General features: G+C 42.3%; 2 protein-coding genes across 8 annotated transcripts in view; one reads left to right on the forward strand and one right to left on the reverse strand.

Annotated features, from left to right (window-relative positions):
- The window catches only part of TCP11 (t-complex 11), a 132202-nt gene extending 129807 nt beyond the window's left edge, over positions 1-2395 (reverse strand). The window contains exon 1 of the mRNA XM_074348544.1: positions 2004-2395. The gene's annotated coding sequence lies outside the window, so the exon portion shown is untranslated. The remainder of the gene's footprint in view (positions 1-2003) is intronic.
- A 118-nt stretch (positions 2396-2513) lies between these two features.
- Positions 2514-17323, forward strand: part of ZNF76 (zinc finger protein 76) — a 31422-nt gene continuing 16612 nt past the window's right edge. For 2 of the 7 annotated variants that reach the window (XM_074348536.1, XM_010949039.3), the window contains exon 1: positions 2515-2798. The gene's annotated coding sequence lies outside the window, so the exon portion shown is untranslated. Of the gene's footprint in view, positions 2799-17323 lie in introns of all 7 variants that reach the window. The other 5 variants (XM_074348537.1, XM_074348538.1, XM_074348542.1 and 2 more) reach the window with 4 other exon arrangements.

Below are 17323 nucleotides of genomic sequence, written 5' to 3' on the forward strand. Positions count from 1 at the left end.
GTTTCCAACTCTTTGCTTTTAATAAAATTAAAGGAAGACTTTATTTGATAGTACTTGATAACTGTATTTGGGAATAGGACACTTTGTGATTATTGGCACATAAGTTAGTAGTTCAAAGACTTGAGGTATATCGTTTGAACAAATCTCTTCCTTTCCCAATTACTATGTGAACAGGGTTTCTCAACACTTAACGTCTATAGACAATTGATGTTGCACTTTATCGCCTACCATTAGGTAATATTCGTTCATGACTACCTGAACTACTTGAGGAGAAACACTACATTTCTCATTATGAGATTCATTTTCAATAAAAATGACACTTTTTAGTCTTACAAGTTATAAAAATATGTAATATATTTATGTTGCTTACTAAATTTTGTACTAGTAATAACTGCAATGACAATTTGACTCAGAAATTTTTTAACAAAGTCTATGGTAACCAGCAATAACCTTATACTCATTTTTGTTGCAAAGAAGCTGACAGTGATCAATGAAAGACTTTAAAGCATACAAATACACTAATCAGGATAGAGTTCTACAGGGGAAGTGAATGGAATTAGGAGTCCAAGAAGAAAGGGAACCATATAAAATTTCTGTTCAAGAGCTTGTTCACATATTTTTAAATGGATGTTGGTGGGCATCAAATATTTAGGGTATTTGGAGTCCACTGGATACATTAAGGAATGTTAGTTTAAAATGTCAACTTTTATGATGGAAAATTTAGTTATCAACTTAGAAATGAAGAAGGGAGTATATGTGGTTCTTTAAAATTCTTTCATGAAGTCCATTTTAAAAAATGTCTCAGGACCACTAGCCTATATGATATATCATGGGGATGGGGCTCAAAGCTGCTAGAAACGATCTTCAATCCTCCACTCCAAAGTATCTTCCTCCCCTAGTTCTCCTGAGTACCTGAAATTACCCACCATCTGAATCTTATTACTTCAGATTCAGACACTGGTTTCCTAGAGTTTTTGTTGTGTAATGGGAGAGGTGATTAGCCAATCAGATTAGGATGTGCAAAGACTGTAAGAAAGGACAGATGTATCTTTTATTATGGAAAAAGGTGGTGGGGGGTACAAACTAGGACATCTTGACTTCTATTACTTGCTCTATTTCTAACCAGAAGTTTATGCTACAGGACAAGCTACTACTTTCTCTCTGTATCTATGTGAAGTAACTTGTCAAACTTCCACCAAAAAGGAACAGAAAGAGGGCACCTTATTAATGGTCAGGATGTTTATTTTTATACCTGAGGCACAAAAAGGATTAATTCTTAACCATAAGAATGTGCCATTGTCACTCACTGCCTCCCTAAACTAAGAACCTGATGAGAAGAACTCTGGCAATTGTTGTGTGAGAGCAAGTAAGATGGGGAACAGGGGATGTCTAAAATTAAAAGGGAAGCTTTCTGGCTATGCTCTTCAGACCGGGAGGAGAGGAACCTCCATTGCCTCCAATGGTATCTTTAGCTACCATAAGCCCCAAACACAGTACTTTTGTAAATGTTTCTAGTTTACCAGAATACTTTCTTTAATTTTAAGTTAAAATTTGGGGGGAGGACAAGAGAGAGGAGACAAAATAAAGGAGTTGAAGTTTAAACTGACAGAGAGGGGAAAGTTTCTCACCTCATTCCTCCAGGCACCCAATTCCTCTCCTAAGAGGCAACCTTTACCAGTTCCTCATCTAACTCCTTTATTTATTTTCTTTTTTTTTTTTAAACCAAAAGCTCACTCCCTTTTTGTTTTCTCTTAGGTGTCTGAAAATTCCCCAATCATACCCCTCCCTAGCGGGAGGAGGAAACTGTTAAAGTGCTTGGCTTTGTTCACCCCGAAACAAGACTACAAGAGGGAGAAGCTGGAGCTGGTTCCGAGGCTAGGCATGGGGCTGACGGGAGAATGAGAGTGAGAGAACCCAAGAGGGCCGTCAGGGCGCCCTTCCTAAAGAGGCAAGTCCCTCACGGCTCCTCGACGTCGTCTTTTTCAGTAAGGACCTAGTAATACCTGCAGTTGCTTCCTTCAACGGTGGCTCGAAGATCGTAGGCAGTGCCTGCAGCCTGCGCACAGGAAAGCGCTTCGGGACGGTAAGGCGCAGGTGGAAGCCTGAGGGCCCTGAGCCCCAAGAAGAGGGTCCGTAGCCCGGGTGTGGGCAATGGGTCCCGGCGGGACGGCTTCTCTCACAGTCTGCCCCTCCGACCCTCCCCGGCTCCAGAAGCGCACCTTCTCGCCCGTAGGCGGCCGACAAGACGGCGCAGAGACCTCGGGGCTTCGGGCTCCTCCCCGCTACCGCCTCAGGCCTCAGGTGGAGCGAGTCCCTCCGCAGGACAGGTGGCGGCTCCTCATTGCTATAGCGACGACCCGGCCCGCGAGCCGCGCCCAGGCCCTGACCGGGGCGTCGTGACGTCATCACGCCCTCCCCGGTCGCTGGGCCTCGCGGGCGGTGCGTCACCCCGGCCAACAAGGGGGGGTGGGGGGTGGGGGGCGGGGCTCTGAGGGGCACCGTTTAGAGCCCGGCAGTTCGGGTTCAAGCGGCCCGGGAACGGGGATAAGTAGGACGGCGGCCCCGGCCACGGGGGTGCGGGGTGGAGCGTGCCCGGTATTTTCTATACCGGTTCCGGGGCCCGGTAGAGGCGCGCCGAGAGGAGAGGAAAGTGCGGCGGCCCTGGAACCTGGATATCGCGCGAGGCAAGCAGCGCGCGGGCGGGCGGGCTATGGCGCAGGCGGGTTGCGGGGCCGGCGCTCGTGGCGGGGCCCGGTGCAAGGCGGTCTGTCGGCGGAGTCGCCCTCGAGGGCTGTCAGGTTGGTGGCTGCGGGAAGAGTGGGTCCACCGTGCCCAGGTGGGAGGCTGGACGGGCGCAGGGCCCCGGGGAAGGTCCCGAGTCCGGCGTGCCCATCCTCCTCCGGCCCTAGCTTGGTGGCCGGGCGGCTAGACGGCGGCCTAACCCCTCCCCTACCCCGGGTCCCGGCCCGCATCCCTGCCCCTCCATTCCGCCCTTCGACTCCTCCCCCTTGAGTCCCAAACCCCACCCCGTGACTGCGCCCGCCTCCTCTTCTGTGACCCTCCCCCCACCAGTCCTACCCACTGACCCTAGGACCTCAGCTGGTAGTCCTCACTTCTTACACTTTGACTTTGCCAACCCAGGAATTTCCCCAGCACTGCCTAGGAACCTATCAACCCAGCGACTCCTTCAGTTCTCAACCAATGATACATGACCCAAGAGCCCCACATCCCTCCTTGGTGACCCCTAAACCTTTTCAGTGACCCTACTGGTCTGGTAACCCTTCGAGTTCTACCCTATGTTCTCCCACAAATTTGGTGACTCTCCTCAAACCTTGTCTGGTAACTCCTAAGCCGTACCTACTACAATAGTTTCCCACCCAGTCATCTTCTACATAACCCTCAGTATCTGATAATCCTTTTTTTTGCTCTGTAACCTCTGGATCCTCATAACATGTTCCCCCTTCATCCTAAAATCACCACCACTGACACCGCTCTCTGCACTCCATCCTCCAGTGTCAGTCAGCACATGACTTACAAGTGTCCTAGCTAGCACCAAGCTGGTGCCCAGGAGGATACAGAGATGAATATGAAGTAGCGATAGTTGGAGGCATCAAATAATTTGGATTGAGCGTGGTCCCACATTCAAGTCCTAGCTCTGCCACTGTTGTGTTTTGGCAACCTGGGAGAAGTCCTTTCCTCGCTCTGAACCTGTTTCTCATCTGTATTGTGATAAAGTTGGGTTAAATGATCTCAGAGTTTATTTCCAGCTGCGAAATTCTGCAGTTCTCAGTCAAAATAATGTTTGTTTGCAGTCATTTTTGTACTCCTCCCTAGAAGTTTACTCTTGTAACCTCACCCCAGGGTCCACTTGCTTCATGAACCTTATTTCCTCACTCCCATGACCCCCTACACTCTTAATATTCTTAATAGTCCATATCCATTTCCCTTGATCAGAACCCATCAGTTGATATGCAAAGCATATTCACTTCATCTTGGGGTATTAGTTTATTAAGAGACCTGAGTTCTAGTCTGACTCTGGCCCTTCTGCTGTGGCACCTTAGGCACTGAGCTCTTGGAATCCTTATCCTCTTTATCTCCACTGTGGCCTCCTCACTTCTCTGGTTCTTTACCCTGGTATCTCCTTAATAATGGTTGGCACTTACTGCTAAGTACCTACTGTGTGCCAAGCTTTGTATGTGTAGATTAAGTTTCCCCCTTAACAACCTCAAGAAGTGATTCTTACTCTATCTACCATCATTTCCCATTTTTTGTTGTTTTGGTTTGGTTTTAAACAAATGAAGAACCTAAAACTCACCCATATGAGTAGCAGAGCTGGGATTTGAACCCAGAGTCTTTAAAACCCATTTGATCCATTGCTTCTCTTGCCCCTAAACCTACCTAGTTTTCCAGGCCACCCTCAGCCCTTTGTTCCTTATTTTCTAATCCCTAAGCCAACATCAACACATTCCATGACCTTCAAGGTTTCTATTAACCTTTGCCCCATGGCTTGGTGAATCCCTCAACCCATTGTTCATGACTTTTGACCCCACATGCCCAGAGACCCCCTGCACCTTAATACCTCCCTTTACACTTGGTCCAAATATCCTCTCAACTTATGAGTCCTTGGAGCTCCCACCTCACTGGTACTTTACCCCCAAATCTTCTCATCCTTAACCCCAGGAATTCATATACTCTAAAATCCTCTAGCCCAGTAGATGGTCTCTTCCTAGTTTCAATCTCTTTCGTGTATTCCACCTGCCTTCCTTCTACCAGCCTCAGCCACATCCTGTTACCCAAAACCTTCTTCGGAATTAGGCCTTCACCTAGGGACTTCTTCACCCAGCTTCAGTGAAATGAGCTACTTCCATCCCCACATGAACCCATCCTTCATAACCTATATACCCTCCCATTCTAAGATCCTTCTTCACTTTCAAAATCCTGTGATATCCTGCCTCTCAGATTCCTGGATCTCCTGGCATCTTCTTCATTTTCATCAGTGAACTCCTTTTCAAACTGGAATCATATTTCACCCTTTCCCTCTTCCTGTGTCCCTATCCCTTCTCACAGTGCCTTTTTCCTGCCTTACTTTTATTTTTCTCCCATCCATCCTCACCTCACCAATCTTGGTAACAGTGATTATGATTAAACCTTTCTCCCATCCCACCTCTGCCCCTTCCACTCTCCTGTGCATCTAACTCTGGAGCTACATGAGTGACCCTGCCACTCTCAGATCTCCTTCCTTCACATGCAGCACTGACCAGCCAAACCTCATTGGCCACTTTGGTTTGTCCAAAGAACTGCATTCTTCTCTGGGAACCTCTGATAACAGATCACCAAGACCACAGTCCTTTAGGGAGTCAGGAGAGAGACCTTGGAAATCCTGAATCAATCTAGCCATGTCTCCTTGACACATTCCCACTATCCTATCCTGTTTATGAAGCTGCTTGCTATGTATGCCCTCAGGGTAGAATGCTTTGAGTGTCAGCATTGAATTAGCCCCATTGTTTTCCAAGCCCTGGGAGGACTTTCCAGTCCCCTCCCACTGGAAGACTGAATGGTGACTAGCAAAATGTGACATTAAAGATCCACATCCCAAAATCTGTTCTGTAGGTCACCAAATTCCCAGGTCTCCTATAATACCTTTATTGGCTGTTTAGCAATAAATTCAGCAGAGGGAAAAACTATAGTTAAAGAAGGGTTAAATCTTGGGGTCTGCGAATTCTGTGGGTTGATTTTTAAAAAGCTTTTGCCTTAGGCTTGTTTCATCTTTCTTACTCAGAGAACATATTCTGCCTTGGATCTTGTGTACTCTTTTCACTGAACACCCACCCCACCCCCACCCCCACTGTGCTTTCCTTGAGAACAGAGGCTGGGTTTTCTTTGTCTTCTGCCTTAATCCTGTCCCTCAAATTTAGCAGGTAGTTGGTTAAAAACTTACTGGATTGAATGAACTCATTCAGAAATTCTGCATCAGAGACAAACAAATGAAAGTAGCTCATATCTGCATCCATTTTGTAGCCACAACAACCCTTCTCAATTCCCTCCAAACATGATAATGGGCAAGTCCCTTGATATAAACAGTCTGGAATTTAGACACTTCCTTTTTTAGCCATTGTTGACGTGGGGGAATGAGTGTAAGTGCTTCTTTTTACTGTATTTCTGGTAAGACTAGAGAGATTGATTGATATAGTTGCTAAAGTACAGTGGTAACAAGGCCAGGGTCTGACATATATAGACCAGTTCTCAAGAAAACAGCTAGATGAACTACTTAGTGGGGGTTGCAGAGACAATCAAAGAATAGAAGAAACCAGATTGGCAGAATGTTAGTAAATTGTTGAAGTTGGGTAATGGGTTAATGGGGTTCATTATACTATTCTTGCTACTTTGATGTATGCTTGTAATCCATAATAAAAAGTTTGAGGGAGAAGAAAGGACAGCTAGGTGAACAAGTGAGAATTTAGCACTGTTCCTTGGAAAATATCACAGGGTAAATGAGCTGCTGTTACTGAGTCAGTACTGTTATCTAGGTTAAGTAGTATATTTAGTCCTCACCTATTTTTGACCTCTTCTGTTTGTGAGATATCAAGATGCTAAATACAAAAATCAGCACCCTGCCACCCTGCAGAATTGTACCATCGTGGTAACAAGCACCTGTTGCCCTAGTACTGCCCTGCTTCCCAGCCCAGGTGTAATTTCTTGTGGTCAAAAGCTGGACTGGGCCTGAAGAGAAAGTGAGGCAGTGGGGGAAGTCAGGGAGAGAGCAGAGCTCAACCAGTCTTCCCCTTCTGGCCTAAACCCTTTAGATGACTGGGAGGTCCTAAAGGTGTGGGTGTTCATTCACTCACTCACTCACTCATTTATTCCACAAGTGTTTGGTGAATATCTGTTAAATGCCAGGTACTTTTCTGGTACCTGAGGATAGAGCAGTGAATAAAACAAAGTTCCAGGACTTTAGGAGCTCACCTGTTGGGGAGTGGATGAGGCAGAAATACAGAATAAACAAACAAGTAAAATATATATTGAGAAAATTAAGCAGAGAAGGGAGATAAAAGAGTACCGAAAGTTGAGGTATTACCTTTTAAGTAGGGTCGACAAGGAAGATCTCACTGAAAAGGTAACATTTGAACAAAGACCTGAAGGAAGTTAAGGCATGAGCCAGGCATTTATCTGGAAGTGTATTCCAGTCAGAGGGAACAGCAAGTGCAAAAGCCCTGAGGCAGGAGTATGCTCATTTATTCAAGAAACATGAGGATGCCAGCCAGTATGGCTGCAGTAGGGTGAGAGAGGGGAAACAGCAGGAGATGTGAGGGTTGGAGTGGATTGGTGGCAGATCATATTAGGCATTATAGGCCTCTGGATTTTATTGTGATTGAGATGGGAGCCATTGGAGGGGTCTACGCAGATAAGTAACATGATCTGACATAAAGGATCATTCTGGCTGCCATGCTGTGAATAAGTTGTAGGGGCAAGAGCAGAAGGAAGGAAACCGATTAGGAACCTACAGCAGTAGTCCAGGCAAGAGAATTTGGTGGCTTAGACCCAAAGTAAAGCAGCAGGAGAGTGAGAAGTGGTTGGATTTTGGATATATTTTGGATGGAAAGAGGAACAACAGGTTTTGCTGATGGATTGGATGTGGCATGTGAAAGAAATAGAGAAATTGAGGATGGCTCCCTCATTTTTGGCCTGAGCAGTTAGAGGGTGGAGTTCCCATTTACTGAAATGAGGGAGCCTAGAAAAAGGGCAGGTTTTGAGAAGGGGGAGATAAATTCACTTCTGAGTATGTCAAATTTGAGATGTTTTTTGGACATGGAGATCTTGAGTAAGCAGCTGGATATACAAGTCTGTTAGACAAGAGTAGATGGAAACAGAAAGAATACTCTTACTGGGCAAGAGACAAAGGAGTATGGTGGGTGAGACCTGGCTCTGCCACCAGGTAGCTGTGAGATCCTTTGAGACTCTTCCGGCAGCTCTGGCATCTGTATTTTCATCTACAGGATGACTGCTTTAGACTAGAAATGAGCTGTCAGCCCCTCCCACTGTGAGTCGATGAAGTAGTACTTAGAGCAAGCAAGATAATGTATCAGTGTATCTGCGAGCATGTTGGAAAATGCTGAGCTCTACACAGGGTAGTGGTGTTGGTGGTAAGAGTCCTTCCTTTCTTCCTTTGCTAAAGTAATACCCAGTGAGTGCCTGCCGTGTTCTGGGCGCTGTGCTGGACACAGGATCCAATGATGGAGAGATGCATCCGTGCCCTCCTGGAACTCTACAGACAAGCCACCTGGAGTAGCTTCACTGCTGAGTGCTGAGGGAGTGGGCTGGAGTCTGATGGTCTAGTGTGCTGTTGGCCAGAGAGAGCTTGTTCTTGACCTGAGTCTGGGAGAAAACTGAACGTGGATGTGAGAGATGAGGCAAGATGGTATTCCAAGTGAGGAAAAAGTGGTCGTCCTAGCTGGGGCGGGGGGAAGAGTTGAAATGGTAGGACTCGGTTCCTTCTCTCCTTCATTCTTTCACTCAGCATTTGCTCCTCTGCTAGGCACTTCTCTTAAGGAACTTATAGTTCTGTAGTATATGAATAGTTTCAAATCTGGTCTCAAGAGTTTCAATTAGATCTAATTCATAGTAAGTGGAGCTGATTTAGGATTCAAATTTGAGCTAAAGAGCTCAGTTAGCTATGTGATCTAATAGTATTATTCATTTAGTATCTGTGGGCACATTCTTTGTTAGGTGCTAATTAAGCTGAAATGCTTGCTCTCCAGGAACTTAAATTATGAGCAGTTCAACAGAAAGTAGGAGTGTGTTATTTTCCCCACAAAAGAGTCAACGTTTAAGGGAAAGACATACCTGGCAGAGTAATCTTTTCACTGCACCTGGAAACACAGTCTTATCCTTGTATCATTTAGATGTTGATGTTTATATTGTAAGGAGAGTTTCCGACCAGCTAAACAAGAATATGCCCATCTTAATGAACAGGTCACCCACAAAATTAATTTAGAGTAGATATGTAATCAGCATCTTTCACTTAACAGAATGGGGAAATTTTGTTCTGTTGAGTGAGGGGAAAAAAAAAACTGAGATACAAATTTAAGTGCAGCTGAAGCCATCATATTTAAGTGGTGGCCTTAAGCTACTGACAGAACCCCAGATGCCTCTCACCCTGGCAGCTATTAGTCAAGGTATGGACATTTGAGGGTCTCACAAACCTTTTTCTTTTCTTTTTTTTTTTTTTTTTTTTTGCTACTAAAAGTACAGGGCCCACAGGGGCTCCTCACTTACAGTTCATAAAGATCTATGATGTTTCAAAGTGTGTTACACTGACACCAGCTGGAAGTCAGAGCACTTCTAGTGCTTCTGGGTTAACATTCGCCCCAAGCGTGCCTTCATTAACGGTTCATCTGTGAGACACCCAGATATAACTTGTTAGCTTGGGACCATTTCTCACTGCATAACTCTTCATTTTTTGAAGTCCCTGCTGCTTTAGGATAGCCAGTAAAGCATGAGACCCATGCCATTAAGATAAGAATCTAGGAACTGGGGTCTCCTTTAGATTGTAGAATTGACCTGAGACTTAGATGTAGAGGATATAGCAGGGGTACCTGAAACCAAAGTTCTCTCTGTCTGAGAAGATCACCCTCTCAACCTAGGTGGTACTGCCTTGGGGCCACAGAAACAGTGAGAGAGAAAAGCATCCCCTGCTTAGCTTCCACTTCAGCCAGACCCATCCTCATGACCAGGCTGTGGGCATACCAAGCTGGGGACACACGTATTGGAGCCAGCGTGTCCTCAGGTCCTATATAAACTTGCGGTTGTTTCATGCTCACCTTGATCTCCTTTCCATCCGATTCTTGAGAATGGCATCCATGAGTTGGAAAGCTGAGTTTTCAGATGTGCTTTTGCTGCAAACCTGTAACATCATGGAATCTCTCCTGTCAGCTCTGCACTAGCCATGCCTTGTGGAGAGTCATAGATATCCCTGTAGCCAACAAAAGGAGTGCTTTTAGACTCTCTTCTTTTATTTATAAATTTTTATTTGTTTATTTTACATAGGTAACACATTCACAAAGCTTAAGTTTTTTTGTAAGTGTAAAAGATGTACAGTGAAAAATCACCCTTCCATCGCTATGCCCCAGTCATTCAGTAATCCTTCCACAGGCAACCTTCTTTAGTAATTGCTTCACTGTCTTTCCACAGATTTTTTTGTGGCAGTTGCAGCATACAAAAGACACTGTTTATATCTTGACATTTTTATTTACTTTATTTTGGAGATCTTCCCATGTCAATACATAAGGAATGTCCTTATTTCTTTATGTCTGCATAGTATAGAATATCTATATTGACAGACATTTTTGTGGTCTGGGGTTTTTTGCTATTATGACATTCAGGGATGCCATGAGTAAACTTGAACATGTGCCACTCTTCACACATTTGTGTCTGCCTGTAGACTAGATGTGAAGTTGCTGGGGCAGATGGTATATACCTTTGTAATTTTGATTGATAACTGCCAAATTGCATAGAGCTTATACCAATGTATATTCCCACCAGCAATGTAAAACTGCCTGTTTCCCCACAGCCTCATGAACATTGCTTTGAGTTAAGAATATACAGGGGGATGGGTGTAACTCAGTGACAGAGCGCATGCTTAGCACGCACAAGGTCCTAGGTTCAATCCCAGGTACCTCCGTTTAAAAAAAATTTTTTTTTATGGGGTGGGGGAGGTAATTATGTTTGTTTGTTTATTTATTTATTTATTTAATAGAGGTACTTCGTGCATGCTAGTTGTACACTATACCACTGAGCTATACCCTCCCCCACCAAAAATTTTTTTTAACTGTACATATCTAATGGGGAGGGATAAATTGGGAGTTCATGATTAGTCAGATACTAACTCCTATATATAAAATAGATAAATAACAAGGTTCTACTATGTAGCACAGGGAAATATATTTAATACCTTGTAATGGCCTATAATGAAAAAGAATATGAAAAGGAATATATATGTGTATAAATGGATCACTATGCTGTATACCAGAAATTAACACAGCATTGTAAATCAACTATACATCAATATAAAATGTTTTTAAAAAGAATATACAGATTAGCTAAAGTTCAGCGTAGGATACTAAATCATGGGTCCCCACTATGACATTCTATTCCATGAGACACACAAAGTACAACACAGCCCAGTTTGAAGAATACCACATTTAAAAATATATTCAAAAGAGTTAACTAGACCTCTGGTGGTTATAAGAGAAGAAAGGAAGAAAATCCTAGAGGAAGAAGTTTCCTACCTCAGTACTTAGACTGGCATGAATAGAGGAAGAATAGATGTCTGTCTTTGCAGGACCCAGGAGGGATGAGGAGTGACAGGAAGGCTGTGCGGAAAGTAAAGAAAAACCCCAAGAGGGAGGAGCTGGCAATCAAGCAGACGGGTCTCGTGTCCACTGTAGAACTAGCTGTCAGCTCCCTGCTGGTATCTTTTCATTTCAATGACTTCTTTTTTTAAAGATCATGCCCCCTCCTTTTAGCACAGCTGTTCATTTCATTGTGGCCTCTTCTGCCTCATCTCATTTGGAGTCAAGGTTTCTGCGAGTTGGAACTGGATGAATGTTCAGCCTTTACTGTCTTTTCACTTAGTGTTAATTTGTTAACCTTCCTCCATTAATCCAGATGGTCTTCATGGTTCTTGTCTAAAATGTTTAAACACGTATCCTTTGCAAATAGCTCTCCTTTTGTGTCCATTCTTTTTGTGGGATGAATTATGAAGCTGAGATTATTATATCTCAGATCCTGAACCTTTCCTGGTTGGGTTAAGCACTGACGAATTGTCCTCTGGAAAACCTGGAGCCCCTCTAGTACCATCAGCAGTGTACACTTGCCCTTGCCTTTCCTGACCTTGCTAACATTGATGGTTGATTTTGTGTGTGTGTGTGTAATTACTAGACTTTGTTTCTTAGAGCAGTTTTAGGTTTACAGAACAACTGAGCAGAAAGTACAGAGAGTTCCCATATACTCTCCTCTTCCTCCCCACCACCGCCCACCCTTCAGTTCCCAGTTTCCCCCTATTAAGATTTGCGCTGGTGTGGTATATTTGCCACAACTAATGAGCCAATATCAAGGCATTATTATTTACTGAAGTCCATAAATACATTATGGTTCACTCATTTTTTTTTGTATTTATGATTTATTTCACAAATTTAAAAAAATCATCCTACCTGCTTTCCAAGCTCAGGGAAGAGCATTAGGGTAACAGTTTGACTCTACTGTAGCTTTGCCTCCATTAAGAGGATGGACATCAGATGGTTCACTCTTTGTGTTGTACATTCTGTGGGTTTTGAAAATGTATAATGTCATGTATCCACATTATAGATTTATGCAGAATAGTTTCATTGCCACTCACAGATACAGAAAACAAACTAGTGGTTACCTGTGGGGAGGAGGAGGAAGGGCAACATAGGGGTGGGGGAGTGGGAGGTACAAACTGTTGGGTGTAAGATAGGTTCAAGGATACATTGTACTGCACAGGGAATAAAGCCAATATTTTGTAATAACTGAGTGGAAAGCAACCTTTAAAAATTGTACACAAAATTTTAAAATTATTAAATAAATAAATAAGAAAGATCTTGACTCAAAAAAAAGAAAAAAGAATAGTGTCACTGCTCTAAAAATGCCCTGTGCTCCACCTGTTCATCCCTTTTCCCCTCCCCCAGCACCCTTGGCAACCACTGATCTTTTCACTATCTCTGTAGTTTTGCCTTTTCCAGAATGTCATATAGTTGGAATCGTACTATATGTAGCCTTTTCAGATTGGCTTCTTTCACTTAGTAAAATGCACTTAAGTTTCCTCCATGTCTTTCCATGACTTAATAGCTCTTTTCTTTTTATCACTGAATGATATTCCGTAGTATGAATGTACCACAGTTTGTTTATTGAAGGACATCTTGCTTGGTTACTTCCAGTTTGGGACAATTATGAATAAAATTGCTATAAACATCCATGTGCAGGTTTTTCTGTGGACATAAGTTTTCAGCTCATTTGGGTAAATACGTACGAGTAGGATTGCTGGATATTACTGTAAGAATATGTTTAGCTTTGTAAGAAACTGCCAAACTGTCTTCCGGAGTTCCATTTTTCTATGCCATTTTACATTCCCGCCAGCCTTTGGTGTTGTCAGAGTTTTGGATTTTGGCTGTTGTAATAGGTGTATAGTGATAATCTCATCCTCTTTTGGATGTGAATACTTTTACTTTGGTTTTTTTGTGATTTAATAAGTATAATATCATCATAAATATTCTTTCTTACTCTTTAATAACTAATGAGAGTGAACCTTTTTCATGTTGTTTATTTAATATTAGCATTTTTGGCTTATGTGAATTCCTATTGTAGCCTTGTTTGTCCAGTGGGAATTTGATACTGTTCTTGGAGGTTTATAAGTGTCTGCATGTGTTTTGTTTTTTTATTCCACCCAATTTTTTTATTGTGGTAAAATACACATAACTTAAAATTTACCATCTTAACCACTTTTAAGTGTACAGTTTAGTTACATGTGTTTTTAATATCATGTCTTATGTTTTATTTCTTTAATATTTATTCCTAATGTTGAGGGGTTTTTTAAGCCAACTCTTCTTTGGACTTGATTTTCTTATGCTTTATTTTTATTTTTTTAAACTTTTTTTATTGAGTTACAGTCATTTTACAATGTTGTATCAAATTCCAGTGTAGAGCACAATTTTTCAGTTATACATGAACATACGTATATTCATTGTCACATTTTTTTCACTGTGAGCTACCACAGGATCTTGTATATATTTCCCTGTGCTATACAGTATAATCTTGTTTATCTATTCTACATTTTGAAATCCCAGTCTGTCCCTTCCCACCCCCCGCCCCCTTGGCAACCACAAGTTTGTATTCTATGTCTATGAGTCTGTTTCTGTCTTGTATTTATGTTTTGTTTTGTTTTGTTTTTAGATTCCACATATGAGCTATCTCATATGGTATTTTTCTTCCTCTTTCCTGGCTTACTTCACTTAGAATGACATTCTCCAGGAACATCCGTGTTGCTGCAAATGGCGTTATGTTGTTGGTTTTTATGGCTGAATAGTATTCCATTGTATAAATATACCACATCTTCTTTATCCAGTCATCTGTTGATGGACATTTAGGCTGTTTCCATGTCTTGGCTATTGATTTTCTTATGCTTTAAAAGTCCCAAACTACTTTCTCTTCCTGTCTGAGATCTGGATATTGTTCCATTTTGATGAACTGACAATATAAATTTAACCTTTTTGTCCCAGGGTGATGTTTTAAATAACATGATATTTCTGAGCAACTGTGATGATCCAGTCTCTCCTGGTGCTGATGGAATGTTTCATTTTCAAATAGCCCTTCTCAAGCCAGCAGTGACCCCAAACTGAATTCCAGAAACAATTGAGATATTACTTCATATCTATATTAATTTGCTTGTTGATGTAAAGCGATATCCTTAGAATAACCTTTCCAAAATGCCTTTATTCTGGACTTTTCTTGTCGTGGATTAAAGGTGGATTTGAAACTCAGCCATGATTGCTATGTTGGGCAATTACAAACTAAGATGTTAAAATTCACTAAAACATTTGGCTGCAAATTAGATTTTTAAGTTATCTGTTTTAATTTAAATGAATTCTGTTCTGCAGTAGAGGGGTCTGCATTTTCATTGCCCTTTTGGAACTGAAAATAATCCACTTTGCCTAATTATTCCCTTTTCTGTGACTAATTTAAGCCTATAAATTTGTAGAAGCCAAATAGGAACCATACTTAAAAAGTACTTTGGGCTTTTAACATCAGTGTGCCTTTTGCAAAGAAATCCTTAGCTGACGTTTTAATGTGTTTCTGTTTTGGGGTTTTTTGGCGGGGGGTAATTAGGTTTATTTATTTATTTTCAGAGGAGGTACTGGGGATTGAACCTATGACCCTGGGTATGCTAAGCATGCGCTCTACCACTTGAGCTATACCCTCCCCTACAATGTGTTTCTGTTTTTAATTTTCTTTTTTCTCTTTAGTGTTTGGAAACCTACAGAACCAAGCCTGTTTCACTAGGGGTTTTGTGTGTGTGTGTTGAAGTCTTTTCCTATAATAACAAATACTGAATCATTTTACTACAGTTCTTCCAAATCTGGTTCTTATTTGTTTGCCACTTGACTCCCTCAGCCTTCGTCCAGCCCAACCTAATGTTGTTTTGTCCTAAGAAGTTTTCTGTATTTCCAGATGAGGAATTATCTGAGTGAAAATTAAGTCATTTTTTTTCTCCAAAGTTGAGCATTCTCTTTCCAAGCAAATGTTTTGTTTTTCCTTTTTTTGGCCTCTAAATACAGTTGCCCTCTGATCTGGGTGAGGCAGGGTGCAGAAAGCCTTGTTCCAAATGTCCAGAGCGTTGGGTTTAGCAGAAAATGATAGAGTAGCAAACAGGTGCCTGTAGTCAAGGCAAAGCCCAGCATGGGTGTGGGTCAGATTAGATCTGAACCGTGCAACGTGGAGAAACACAAATACACTGCTATTCTTTAGTTTCCTGTCTATCATATTCCTTATTTTTCTGCTTTGAGGAGACAGTTAAGCACATCTTGTTTCATAGAGAGACCTAAAGATCCAAAATATGTAAAAAGTCTTTCTAAATGTTATCTTGCCAATAATTATAAAGTTTTTACATTAGGAAACACATTTATATATTATGAAGCCATACAGCTATTTCCTTTATCAGAGCCAACAATTGGTTAAGTTCATTTAAAAATGCAACAAAGAGGAGCTGGACTTGCCAATTCTGGGAGTGTCAGGATGCTCACTTTTCATCCCCACCTTTTATCATGGCTCTTTTTCCCTGCATCCCCCACATACCCCCATACCTGGCTCAGGTCATTAGGGAGCTGGTAAACCTTATGGCCTCCGAAGAGAAAACATAGCAGCTGCCCCTTCTCCCCTCGCCCTTTCTCAGAGGGCCGTGGGTGTTATGAATCTGAAGTGTCAGGTACAGGTGAAAACTGCTCAGACACAGCCGTCCTGAGGCAGTGACAAGCCTCTCTCTGGTTCTGCCAGTGTCACTGTTGTTAGTTTAGTACCAGCACAGGAGGATCAGAGTAGACCATCATTTAACAAAAGAAGGGGAGAAAAATGGCAGTCAGACACTTGTGCATGCCTGATAGCCATGAAGCACCTTCTCAGTCACCCGCAGTCATGTTCTGTTAGAAGGCAGCTTCAGAGGTCAAGAAAAATTAGAGAGCAAGAGTGGACTGTTTTAAAGGTTTATGTTATGAGGCTCAAGGAGGAAAAGTGAATATTTAGCCTGGACATGAGGACATGTAAAAGAATGGAGATTAGTTTTCTCTGAGTCTAAAAAGCATTATTTTGGGAAATGTGGCTACCAGCCATTCCCTCTTTCCTTGTGGTCAGGTCAAGAGGGACTGGGTTTCAGTTGCACTGGGTGAGATGGAAGTTAAACAACCAGTATTCAAGTGTTTTGAGAGCTGCATTTTTGTCACAGTGGATTAGCAAAAGGAAGGAACGCACCAGATACTGAGAAGTGTGGACTCTGAGGCCAGCCAGCCTGGCTTTAATCCTGGCTTCAGCACTAACTAGCTGTGGGACCTTGGACAAATTACTCTACCTCTAAGTCTCAGGCACCCCATCTGTAAAATGGGGATAGTTTACCTACTTCCTTAGAGGGTTATTTTTAAGATTAAAAGAGTTAGTATGGGTAAAGTGCTTTGAACAGCAGCTGGCACATATTAAGGGCTATATATTTGATAAATATAATTAGCATGAGCAATGGAAGGGTTTTAGGATCATCTGGACCAACACGTTATTTTATAAATTAAGAGACAGTTATAGGAGGTAGAATAGAGGTTAGAAGCATTTCTGCAGACTTCTGTTCCCGGGCTATTGCCACTACTCTTGGCTGTGTTTTAGAAATACCCATTGCTTCAAAAGCATATCCCTTTAAGTTCTTCTTCCATCCCCTTCTCCTTAGAGCCAGTATTTCTATTGTTTTTCGGTTTTTTTTTTGTTTGTTTGTTTTGTTTTGTTTTTGGAGGGGGTTATTTATCTTTAGAGGAGGTACTGGAGATTGAACCCAGGACCTCCTGCATGCTAAGCATGCAGTCCACCACTTCAGCTATACCATCCTCCCTAGAGCCAGTATTTCTAGAATACTTCCTGTGTGCCATCACTGTGCTAAATGCTGACATATGTGACCTCATTTAATCCTTACAGCAACGTGTGAAGAAAGTGCCACTATTATCCTCATTTTATAGAAGTAGCCTCTAAGATTCAGAGAGTTCAGTTACTTGTCCAAGGGTAC

This window comes from Camelus bactrianus, chromosome 20 (assembly GCF_048773025.1).
Source record: "Camelus bactrianus isolate YW-2024 breed Bactrian camel chromosome 20, ASM4877302v1, whole genome shotgun sequence".
Classification (NCBI taxonomy): Eukaryota; Metazoa; Chordata; class Mammalia; order Artiodactyla; family Camelidae; genus Camelus; species Camelus bactrianus.